The following is a 13,320-nucleotide window of genomic DNA, read 5'->3' on the forward strand; positions in this document are numbered from 1 at the left end:
ACTCTTATTTAGTTAAATATCTACTATGCTTACTGAGAAACTTGTATGATAGGTCTTTTTTGCTTTTTGTTCTCTTCTGATAGCTCTTTATTTTTAGTGCTATGGAAAAATGAACTATCTGAACATTTTTTTCCAGAATCTTTGAGATTTTCTGTGTCCCCAAATCGTGGAATTACTGTGTCCATTCAATAGGCCATTAAGAAATAATTTGGGAGAACTTGAAATTCTATAATACTGATCATTCTTGCTTGGGGCATGGTATATCCTTCCTTTACTGGATATACGTTAATGAATATTTTAAAATATAATGTTTGCTATTCTTATTTTTGCTTACACCCTCTGTTGATTCATTTCTGATTATTAATTAGATTTAAATACAATGCATTATCCCTGAGCCTTGCTGTGTATAGGTCTATGAACAGGAGAAATGATGGCAGTGTTCTTGTTCTTAGGTATCCTCCCCGTATCCTTGAAAGAAACTTGATTGAATGCTTGAAAATTGACTTTAGATTCCCTGCTCCCTGGTTTACACACATCAGGAACTTTGGATCACAAGTCAGTTATGTCTCACTTTTGTAACCTTTGTAATAGAGTGTTTCCTTATTACTTCCCTGTCCTCTGCTAGTGTTGAGAGGTAACAGCAACCATAAAAGTCCCTGGGTATCCTGCCCTGCTGCTCTTAACAAAGACAGCTGCTTACTGCTTATCTACCTCCACGGATAGATCTTTATATTTTCCACGCGTCATCTGGAATTTGCAACCAGCTCCCTGTTGGACGTTTTATATGTGTCTACTATTTCTCACAATTGGGCTTTCCAGGTGGCTCAGAAGTAAAGAATCTTCCTGCCAGTGCAAGAAATGAGAGTTTGATCCCTAGGTGGGGAAGATCCTCTGGAGAAGGAAATGACAACCATCCACTCCAGTATTCTTGCCTGGGAAATCCCACGGAGAGAGGAGCCTGGTCACAAAAGAGTCAGCCATGACTTAGCAACTAAACAACAACAACATTTCTCACAATAAAGAATTCACATATTATTACTAGCATTTGGAAATGAGTACACTTAATAGTCAAAAACATTAAAGCACTTACCTAAATCTACACAAGCAGTCAATGAAGGGACCATCATTTAAACATAAATATGTGATCACAAGAGAAATACTTTTTATTCCCCCCTCACTTATTTCTTTTACTTTCTCCTCTGTATTTCCCAGAATGAGCATAACATTTAATTTCCTATGGTGGGTACCTAATGAAATCTATAATTAAAAAGAAAGCTATTGCTTCTTATTACATAATTAAATCTTAATAATGTAATGTTTTCTAAACATCTTTCTATTTTGAAAAGAAATTTGTGCGAATGCATTTCATAGATTTTTGCCCAATCTTCTGTGAATATCAGCTCCCCAAAGTCCAGGACTCAAATCACTGGGAAGGAAGTCTTTTCCATGAGAAATATCATTTTCAGAAAACACAGATGGTGAGGAAATTTAGTTAGAGCCTGTCAGGATTCTGACTTCAGAATTGCTGAGTCTGGCTAGAGAATGTATACTAGAAAAACAGCAGTCTCCTGGTAGATGCCTGAGTGAAGTAGCAGGACATATCTGTGCAGTATCAACACATTGACTTCAGTCCCTTGATACAACCTCAGAATTTTGGATATTTTACAGCTGCTCGATTTCAGAGTAAAAGACAATTTCTCACCTGTATGGTTTAATCCTTTGGAAAAGAGAGCACAAATATTTGGACAGCAAATAGGTCAGCTAGCACAACTGACCAGCTGTACTGACGGTGGTTAATAAATAAATCAAGAAGACATTCATGTGATTCATCACTGTCTGCTTTTCCTGTGCACAATAAAAGCAAGAAACAAACATTGATCTTACTAAGAATAAAATCAATTGGAACAGAACCAATCGCTTGCTATCAGCTACAAATTCTCAACCACCCTATTATCAACACTTCTATTTAAAAGCACAATACAGACTGAAATTCTAACATATATTAAATGAACATTCTTGAATTTCATTTTTATATTTGAAAACGTAAATTAATTTTTTAAAATAAAATTAACCGTTATGTTCCCTCATTTCTTATCAGTCATGTAATTTAGACCTTGAAATAAATAGGTGTATTGTTTTTCATAATGACAAAGAAGGTGATTATCTTTATTTTTTTAAATTGCTTTTTAATTATATTTGACATTATATTGTATATCACCACTGATTGTGTGGACTTATTCCTAACACTATTAATTTAGAATGAACCTGTTGTGGGAATATTCAGAGTTGACCTTTTACATTGAATTTGAACTCAACATATGCATTTAAGAGTAACTCCTAAATGCATTACCTGACGGCTCAGTGGGTAAAGAATGTGCCTGCAATGCAGAAGACACAGAAGATGCAAGCTCCATCTAAGGGTCTGGATGATCCGCTGGAGGAGGAAATGGCAACCCGTTCCGGTATTCTTGCCTGAGAAATTCCATGAGCGGAGGAGCCTGGCTGGCTATAGTTGAAAAGGTCACAAAGAGTCGCACATGACAGAGTGACTAAGCACTAATGCATTATTATTTGTAAATTAATGTCTGTCAAATGTCTTTTCAAATTAGCCTTGAATCTGAAGTAAAGAAAGTGAAGAAAATAATAATAATATTTTATTAAAGTTTATCAATCAGTGAACATAGCCTTACCCAGGTGAAAGAATGAAAAATGCTTCTCGACTATGGAGTGGCGGTCTCACCAATACCTGATCGCCATCATTCTTTGGTTAATGGAGTATCTGGACTTTTAGATCAAATGGTTTAATGGAAATGACATTTCTTTTTCCTCCAGGAAATCTACATGAAATACTTTTATAAGAATGATTTCTTCTTGTTTTCCATCTTATTCATAAACTTAACTGATAAGGCAAACAAGAGTACATAGAAGCGAAAAGAGAAGTTTGGGCTAATAAAAATGGTGATCCAATGGCTAACAATGTGTTCTTAAGGAGTAATTATCTACTGAGGTAAATATAGTAGCAGTTTGAAATGACTGAAAGTACAAATTGTTTTGTAAATGAGTTTTGTACATTAAAATTATCTCCTTAAGATGTGCTTCAAATTTTATTTCTGTTTGTGTCTTTAATTTATGTGCTTTCCCACCCACTGATTACTTGAGTCTAGAATCACTTCCACTATTTAAATATAATTTTTTCCCCTGTCTTGTTAAATCTCAGTTGGGTGTTTTCCCTTTCCTTCTGATGACTTAATCAGTGTTCAGCAAAACAAAACAAAGTTCTGAATGGAATTGTTTCCAAACTTTCAAGGGACTTTAAAATATGCATGAAGAGTAAGTTATCTTATTGAAAGTATTTCCATTGTTTCATGAATATTTCACTTTGTTTCTCTAGCCCATAACCAGGGGCATATTTTTATTCACATTCACTTAGTTTCCATTCCAATAGATTCCATTGCAATCTATTGCATGCTATTATTGCATATAGCAAAAATGTGAAAACATCAGCAGAAAAAAATATCAGAAAATGTTATCATCTTTAAAATGAGATCTTATATATTACAGGTAAAGATACATTTTCTTTTTAATTTTTATAAAAGTTGCTAACATGTTGCTATGGCCTTTAAACTGTTCAGTTTATGGAAATCATAGTATAAATGCATTTTGTAAAATTTATTAAATAAACAACTTATTTTACATGCCTTTTTTATTAACTGTTATTTTAATTAAACATATGTTAATTAAAATTGGCTACATTGAATACGAAAGTGACAAAATTGCTTCTACCTTTCTGCTCATCCTTCCTTATCTATATTGTCAGAATGGCTCATCATGTGACTGGTATCCAATTGACAAGAAACAGTTGAAAGTGATGAAAAGATATGTTTCTTCCGTAGAAGAGTACAAATCAGAATCACAAATATCTCTTTTGGTCAGTATTTCATTTGCCATCCTTTAGTCATATGGTTATACTCAGTTGGAGGGAAGTTTGTGAATTTACTCCTGTTGGATGGTCACATGAGCAATGCTGAATGAACTCAGTGGAAAAATCTAGCCATCTTTACCATACCAACTTGTTTAGTGTATGTTGTCCTTCATTGCTTATTTGAGTAATGCATAATAATATATGACCAGTGTGTTCTCTTGGCAAAACTCTATTAGCATTTGCCCTGCTTCATTCTGTACTACAAGGCCAAATTTGCCTGTTACTCCAGGTGTTTCTTGACTTCCTGCTTTTTCATTCTAATCCCCTATAATGAAAAGGACATCATTTTTGGCTATTAGTTCTAAAAGGCCTTGTAGGTCTTCATAGAGCCATTCAACTTCAGCTTCTTCAGCATTATTGGTCAGGGCATAGACTTGGATTATTATGATATAGAATGATTTGCCTTGGGAATGAACAGAGACCATTCCGTCATTTTTGAGATTGCATCTAGGTACTGGATTTCGGACTCTTTTGTTGACTGTGATGGCTACTCCATTCTTCTAAGGGATTCCTGCCCACAGTAGTAGATATAATGGTCATCTGACTTAAATTCATCCATTCCAGCCCATTTTAGTTCGCTGATTCCTAGAATGTCAATGTTCGCTCTTGCCATCTCCTGTTTGACCACTTCCAATTTCCCTTGATTCATGGACCTAACATTCCAGGTTCCTATGCAATATTGCTCTTTACAGCATCCGACCTTGCTTCTATCACCAGTCACATCCACAAATGGGTGTTGTTTTTGCCTTGACTCCATCCCTTCATTCTTTCTGGGGTTGTTTCTCCACTGATTTCCAGTAGCATATTGGGCACCTACTGACCTGGGGAGTTCATCTTTCAGTGTCCTATCTTCCTTTTTGCCTTTTCATACTGTTCATGGGGTTCTCAAGTCTCAGGTCCATCTAGTCAAGGCTGTGGTTTTTCCAGTGGTCATGTATGGATATGAGAGTTGGACTATAAAGAAAGCTGAGCCCTGAAGAATTGATGCTTTTGAACTGTGGTGTTGGAGAAGACTCTTGAGAGTCCCTTGGACTGCAAGGAGATCCAACCAGTCCATTCCTAAAGGAGATCAGTCCTGGGTGTTCATTGGACGGACTGATGCTGAAGCTGAAACTACAATACTTTGGCCACTTGATGTAAAGAGCTGACTCATTTGAAAAGACCCTGATGGTGGGAAAGATTGAAGGTGGGAGAAGGGGACGACAGAGGATGAGATGATTGGATGACATCACCGACCAATGGACATGAGTTTGGGTGAACTCTGGGAGTTGGTGATGGACAGGGAGGTCTGGTGTGCTGTGGTTCATGGGGTCACAAAGAGTGGTACATGACTGAGTGACTGAGCTGAACTGATAATAATATATAATGAATAATTTATAATGTATAATATATTTTGAATAATGTATGTAAATGGTTTGTTTTTCTTAATGTTTTCATTCCAAATTTTTAGGAAAAGTCATTGAATTTTATGTTTAAAATGCTCTATAATTCATGTAAAATGGTATATGACTATGACATATTATTCTATAAATTAGAAAGCTTTAATTACTATTTAAGTTAATTATTATTTAAGTACACAAGTAATTCCATTTTCTGCTTTTATGCTTTCATTGAGCTTCTTAATTAGATGGCACAAAATTCTTCACAGTTCAAAATGCACGTTTCTTTTCAGAAAATCCTTTTTTCTGGAATGTAATAATGTGTAAAAATTGAGAATTACGTTATTATGTCATTTTCTTACTCTTACTTAAAAGAAGCAAATGAAAGTGATTCAAAGGAAATTTTTCAACTCTTCATTTTTAGTGATAAAGGATACCTAAAAACTGTTAGCTTTAATCTCTTGGTCAAGAAGTAAATACCTTTTCATCACCTAGATACTTTAGCCTGTTCTACGCATTAAATGCCAAATCAGAGAAAGAACATTTTAATTAAAGTTAAACATCTAAATAAAATGTTTTAAATTGTCCCAGTCTTTATATCTATCTCTATACAAATATACACACGTATACATACCTATATATAACAGAGTATTCATACATGGGTGTATTTTGTGTAGACTCAAACACACACACAAATTCAGCAAGAGGCATGGTCACACAGCCAATTTAATATACACTGACAACCAATCACTGGAGTCTCTGCAAGCAAACAATTGAGACAGGTTAGTTTAGAAAGAGGGTTTATTACTTTCAATTTAATGAATAACTGATATCTCTTCTCATAGAAAGAAAGGAAGTTTTTATACTGAAATATGGATTGATTTATTTTTCCTATAGAGAAACTCATATTTCTCTAATACTGTACCCCAAGTAGAAAACTGTGGAAAGTCCACAGTCTTCAGGAGGGTGTATGTTCTATTACCCATTTTATGTGAAGAGTGACAAAGAAAAGGCCTTCAGAAAGCAGAAGCAAGGCCCAGGGAGAACAGCAGGCAGCTCTGCCCAGAGTGTTTATAGAGCCCAGAACCTCAGGAAAGTTGCTAATGGGGAGGGCTGCACCTTACATAGAGATATAGACCTGGATGTAGAAGCTGGATGAAACTTTAGGTCTGCCTTGTTTCAGAACGGGTTGTGTATATTCTTTTAATAAGAAGAAGGATGAACCCAGATGTCTGGATAACTAAATGGGCAGACCACAGCAGAGAATATAGTTGTATTTTCAAACATATATTAATAAGTTTTTAGTAAAACAGCCTCAGCTTTATTTAAGGAGGAAATATAGGAAAACAATATCATCCCACACTTTAACTTTTTGGATGATGGAAAATATTCTAGGAAAACACATGTGAAAACTGAGGACTATGTTTATGTTTGATTTTAATGTAATGTGCTATATCGTTGAATCATATTTCCTTTTAAAAACTCAAGAGTGTAATATTTCTATCCTTTTTCATTATTATTGATGAGAAATAGCATATTCTTAAGTTCACTGTTATTACTGAGTTATTACTGTGTTATATTTTGTTTCTGTGTGAATTATTACCTTAGAAAGACTCATCATTCCTATTAAGTACGAAACAAAACACAATTATTGTCTCACATTAAAATATTAACTAGCTAGCAACAGTTTCCTCCCTTTCCTTCTTTCTTTGCTGTGTCTCCCTTGAAATACTCATAAAAGTGACGTTACAGAAATCAGGTATCAATCAACTATTTCCAGAAACATAGAGAAATTACCTCTAAAGAAAGATTGAATGGATTGATGAAGTCCAAAAACAGAGCTAAAGTAGAAAACAATTGATATTCACATTGTTCCATACTCCCACATTGCATTTGTCTGCTGCTGCTGCTGCTGCTAAGTCGCTTCACTCGTGTCCGACTCTGTGTGACCCCATAGACGGCAGCCCACCAGGCTCCTCCATCCCTGGGATTCTCCAGGCAAGAATACTCTATAGCAATTGTTAGGCAAAAAGTCTATATATCTATCAAACAAACAAAATGAGTAGCTCTTATTACATATCTTTGAGAAAATGAAATACTGAAAAAGAAGTAGGAAAAAATACAGGAATGAGTCTTAGGATTTATCACAGTAAAGACGAAAGAATAACTAAGGGGGCAATGCTTATATTTTGTTGTTGTTGTTTGGTCTTGTTTTCATTTTTATGTGCCCATTTTATTGTGGTAAATATAACAGAGCACTTCTAGAAAAACAATCTCAGTCACAATACCAGTTCCAGGAAAAGCAAGAGAAATAAAAATGAAACATCCCTTCCATTCCAGAGACTCACAAGATAAATCTCTAATAGATTTTCCTAGGGGAGATGCCTGATTAAGATGCAAATTCTGACTGTAACCAAATGTATACTGAAGATGAAGAGAGGGGATTTTCTTTCCTCTCCTCTGGCAAATCTGAGGATAAAAGTCTTCTCATTCATACCTGCCTTTTAAAAATATTTTACAGCATGTGAATAACAGGAAAGGTGTAAGAGAAAATTCACTCTCAAAAATAATTTACCAGGCGAGACCAAAGCAAACTTAGAAAGTTAACTATTTTGATGTTCTCAAAATTACTTCATATTTTAAAATCTGTGATATTCTTTTATAATTATAATGTATCTAAAATATTTCCAGCCATGTTTTCTGCTCTCTGTTTTGCTGTATAGGATTAAAAGTTTATCACAGAAAATCTTTTGGACTAATTTTCCAAAATAAAACAAAAGAATAAGTAGCTTGCTGATCAAGTAAAACAGACATTTCTTTCAATTACTTTATTTAGTGTTTCTTCTTACTATTGCCTTTTATTTTGCAAAATGTAATGAAAACTAGATAAAAAGCGAAGGCCGAACATAGACTATGAACTGAACAGTCTATAATACCTAAACAAATAATCTGAAGAAATGATAAAATGAGAAAAATAATGAAGTAAAAACGATGAAGTAAAACATGATGAATGGCATTGGCAGAGGCAAATTTTGAGAAATTCTTTCAAGATAAAAAGTATAGTAACAAAATTTAAAAGAAAAAAATCCCTAATATATATGTGTATTTATATATAATATATGCATGTATATATATAATATATGCATGTATACATATAATATATGCATGTATATAGGGGCTTCCCCGGAGTAGGCAATGGCACCCAACTCCAGCACTCTTGCCTGGAAAATCCCATGGACAGAGGAGCCTGGAGGGCTGCAGTCCATGGGGCTGCTGAGGGTAGGACACGACTGAGCGACTTCACTTTCACTTTCACTCCATGCATTGGAGAAGGAAATGGCAACCCACTCCAGTGTTCTTGCTTGGAGAATCCCAGGGACGGGGAAGCCTGGTGGGCTGCCGTCTATGGGGTCGCATAGAGTCGGACACGACTGAAGTGACTTAGCAGCAGGGGCTTCCCTGGTGGCTCCTTTGTTTTTTGCTTCTCTTCGCAGGAAAAAGAATTTGTGATAAACAAAGGAGAAAAGGAAAGATATAAGCATCTGAATGCAGAATTCCAAAGAATAGCAAGGAGAGATAAGAAAGCCTTCCTCTGCAATCAATGCAAAGAAATAGAGGAAAACAACAGAATGGGAAAGACTAGAGATCTCTTCAAGAAAATTAGAGATACCAAGGGAACACTTCACGCAAAGATAAGCTCAATAAAGGAAAGAAATGGCATGGACCTAACAGAACCAGAAGATATTAAGAAGAGGTGGCAAGAATACACAGAAGAACTGTACAAAAAAGATCTTCACGACCCAGATAATCATGATGGTGTGATCACTGACCTAGAGCCAGACATCCTGGAATGTAAAGTCAAGTGGGCCTTAGAAAGCATCACTACCACCAAAGCTAGTGGAGGTGATGGAATTCCAGTTGAGCTATTTCAAATCCTGAAAGATGACGCTGTGAAAGTGCTGCACTCAATATGCCAGCAAATTTGGAAAACTCATCAGTGGCCACTGGACTGGAAAAGGTCAGTTTTCATTGCAATCCCAAAGAAAGGCAATGCCAAAGAATGCTCAAACTACTGCACAATTGCACTCATCTCACACGCTAGTAAAGTAATGCTCAAAATTCTCCAAGCCAGGCTTCAGCAATATGTGAATCATGAACTTCCAGATGTTCAAACTGGTTTTAGGAAAGGCAGAGGAACCAGAGATCAAATTGCCAACATCTGCTGGATCATGGAAAAGGCAAGACAGTTCCAGAAAAACATGTATTTCTGCTTTATTGACTACGCCAAAGCCTTTGACTGTGTGGATCACAAGAAACTGTGGAAAATTCTTCAACAGATGGGAATACCAGACCACCTGACCTGCCTCTTGAGAAACCTATATGCAGGTCAGGAAGCAACAGTTAGAACTGGACATGGAACAACAGACTGGTTCCAAAAAGGAAAAGGAGTATGTCAAGGCTATATATTGTCACCCTGCTTATTTAACTTATGCACAGAGTACATTATGAGAAATGCTGGGCTGGAAGAAGCACAAGCTGGAATCAAGATTGCTGGGAGAAATATCAATAACCTCAGATATGCAGATGACACCACCCTTATGGCAGAAAGTGTAGAGGAACTAAAAATCCTCTTGATGAAAGTGAAAGTGGAGAGTGGAAAAAGTTGGCTTAAAGCTCAACATTCAGAAAACTAAGATCATGGCATCTTGTCCCATCAGTTCATGGGAAATAGATGGGGAAACAGTGGAAACAGTGTCAGACTTTATTTTTGGGGGGCTCCAAAATCACTGCAGATGGTGATTGCAGCCATGAAATTAAAAGTCGCTTATTCCTTGGAAGGAAAGTTACGACCAACCTAGATAGCATATTGAAAAGCAGAGACATTACTTTGCCAACAAAGTTCCATCTAGTCAAGGCTATGGTTTTTCTGGTGGTCATGTATGGATGTGAGAGTTGGACTGTGAAGAAAGCTGAGCACTGAAGGATCTATGCTTTTGAACTGTGGTGTTGGAGAAGACTCTTGAGAGTCCCTTTGACTGCAAGGAGATCCAACCAGTCCATCCTAAAGGAGATCAGTTCTGGGTGTTCATTGGAAGGACTGATGCCGAAGCTGAAACTCCAGTACTTTGGTCACCTCATGCGAAGAGCTGACTCATTGGAAAAGACCCTGATGCTGGGAGGGATTGGGGGCAGGAGGAGAAGGGGACGACAGAGGATGAGATGGCTGGATGGCATCACCAACTCGATGGACATGAGTTTGAGTGAACTCCGGGAGTTGGTGGTGGACAGGGAGGCCTGGGTAGTGTGATTCATGGGGTCTCAAAGAGTAAGACACGACTGAGTGACTGAACTGAACTGAACTGACTGAACTGGTGGCTCAGTGGTAAATAATCCTCCTGAAATGCAGGAGACACAAGTTTCATCTCTGGATCATCAAGACCACCTGGAGAAGGAAATGGGCACTCACTCTGGTATTCTTGCCAGGGAAATTCCACGGACAGTGGAGCCTGGCAGGCTTCAGTCCATGGGGTCATAAAAGAGTTGGACATGCCTAGCGACATGTGCAAAATGCATGTGTGTATGTATATTTTACATACATGCTGGAAAGAAAATGACTATACAATGAAGTTTGCAAAATGAATTGCTTCAGGTCTTACCTTTAAGTCTTTATCCATTTGAGTTGACCAGTCACAGAAGGGCATGTACTACACGATTCCATTTATATGAGGTAGCTAAAGTAATTGAAGGCTTTCCAGGTGGCTCAGTGGTAAAGAATCCACCTACTAATGTAGGAGATGCAGGTTCTGTCCCTGGCTCAGGAAGATCCCCTGGAGGAGGAAATGGCAACCCACTTCAGTATTCTTGCCTGGAAAATTCCATGGACAAAGAAGTATGGTGGGCTACAGTCCATGGGGTTGCATAGAGTTGGACACTACTTACCAACTGAGCACACAGTTTGAGAGTAATCAAACTCATTAAAGCAGAGGATAGGATGATCGTTTTCAGAAGCCGGGGAATAATGGAAATAGGATTTTTAATGAATGAGTATAACTTTTCAGTTATGCAAGATGAAATAAGTTCTAAGGACCTACTGTAAAACGCAGTGCTTAGAGTTAAGAATATGATATTTTACACTTAAAAATTTGTTGAGTAGGTTTCATGTTGAATGTTCTTATCTCTCTCACACAAAAAGCACAAGGAAACTTTTGGTTTGTGTATGCATGTGTGTATGTTCTCAGTCATGTCTGACTCTTTGCGACTCCATGAACTGTAGCCCACCAGATGATGAATATGTCTTTTACTTTGATTTTGATTTCACAGGTATATTCTTAAGTCCAATTCATCAAATTGTATGCATTATATATGTGCAGTTTTTATATATAAAATTATACTTCAAACAACAGACTGGTTCCAAATAGGAAAAGGAGTACGTCAAGGCTGTATATTGTCACCCTGCTTATTTAACTTATATGCAGAGTATATCATGAGAAATGCTGGGCTGGAAGAAGCACAAGCTGGAATCAAGATTGCTGGGAGAAATATCAATAACCTCAGATATGCAGATGACACCACCCTTATGGCAGAAAGTGTAGAGGAACTAAAAATCCTCTTGATGAAAGTGAAAGAGGAGAGTGAAAAAGTTGGCTTAAAGCTCAACATTCAGAAAACTAAGATCATGGCATCTTGTCCCATCAGTTCATGGGAAATAGATGGGGAAACAGTGGAAACAGTGTCAGACTTTATTTTTTTGGGCTCCAAAATCACTTCAGATGGTGACTGCAGCCATGAAATTAAAAGATGCTTACTCCTTGGAAGAAAAGTTATGACCAACCTAGATATCATATTGAAAAGCAGAGACATTACTTTGCCAACAAAGGTCCATCTAGTCAAAGCTATGGTTTTCCTGTGGTCATGTATGGATGTGAGAGTTGGACTGTGAAGAAGGCTGAGCGCCCAAGAATTGATGCTTTTGAACTGTGGTGTTGGAGAAGACTCTTGAGAGTCCCTTGGACTGCAAGGAGATCCAACCAGTCCATTCTGAAGGAGATCAACCCTGGGATTTCTTTGGAAGGAATGATGCTGAAGCTGAAACTCCAGTACTTTGGCCACCTCATACAAAGTGTTGACTCATTGGAAAAGACCGTAATGTTGGGAGGGATTGGGGTCAGGAGAAGAAGGGGACAACAGAGGATGAGATGGCTGGATGGCATCACCAACTCGATGTACATGAGTTTGAGTGAACTCTGGGAGATGGTGTTGGACAGGGAGGCCTGGAGTGCTGCGATTCATGGGGTCGCAAAGAGTTGGACACGACTGAGTGACTGAACTGAACAAAAAGCTGTTAAAAATTAAATAAATGAATATCTTCTGTATGTATGAATAAGTAGATATAGCAAAAATGTAATTTTGTATATATAAATAAAATATTAAAAAAATTAAATGCTTCTCTGTCCAAGAAAAGCCAGATGAATCCAAAAGAGTGGTAGTTAGGGTGAATGTTTGAAAGCAGCAAAATAGAGTACCTCAGCTTATATGTCATTTTTCTGTCAACAGAGAGTGTTAAAACCATGTCAATACATGGACCTCACTCCTTTTTAATTAATGATGTAATTGGTTTGGGAGCCCAAGGATCTACGAATCTTGGAAGTCCCTTGCTGATTATGACACAGGATTACGAATTGTGACTTAGAGCTATGGTCAGCAAATTACAGCTCTGTTGCCAAATCTGGCTAGCCACCTTTTTTTTTTAAGCATGGTTTGATATAATTAAAAGTTTGAATAAAAAGTAATATTTTATGATGTGAAATTTAAATAATTTTCAAATATAGGGACAGTAGTTAAATTTCAATAAATAAATTCTTACTGGAATATAGCCATGAATATCATCAACTTATTGTCAAAATCTGCTTTTCACTACAATGACAGAGGTGTATGCCAGCAAATTTGGAAAACTCAGCA

This window comes from Bubalus bubalis, chromosome 20 (assembly GCF_019923935.1).
Source record: "Bubalus bubalis isolate 160015118507 breed Murrah chromosome 20, NDDB_SH_1, whole genome shotgun sequence".
NCBI classification, from domain to species: domain Eukaryota; kingdom Metazoa; phylum Chordata; class Mammalia; order Artiodactyla; family Bovidae; genus Bubalus; species Bubalus bubalis.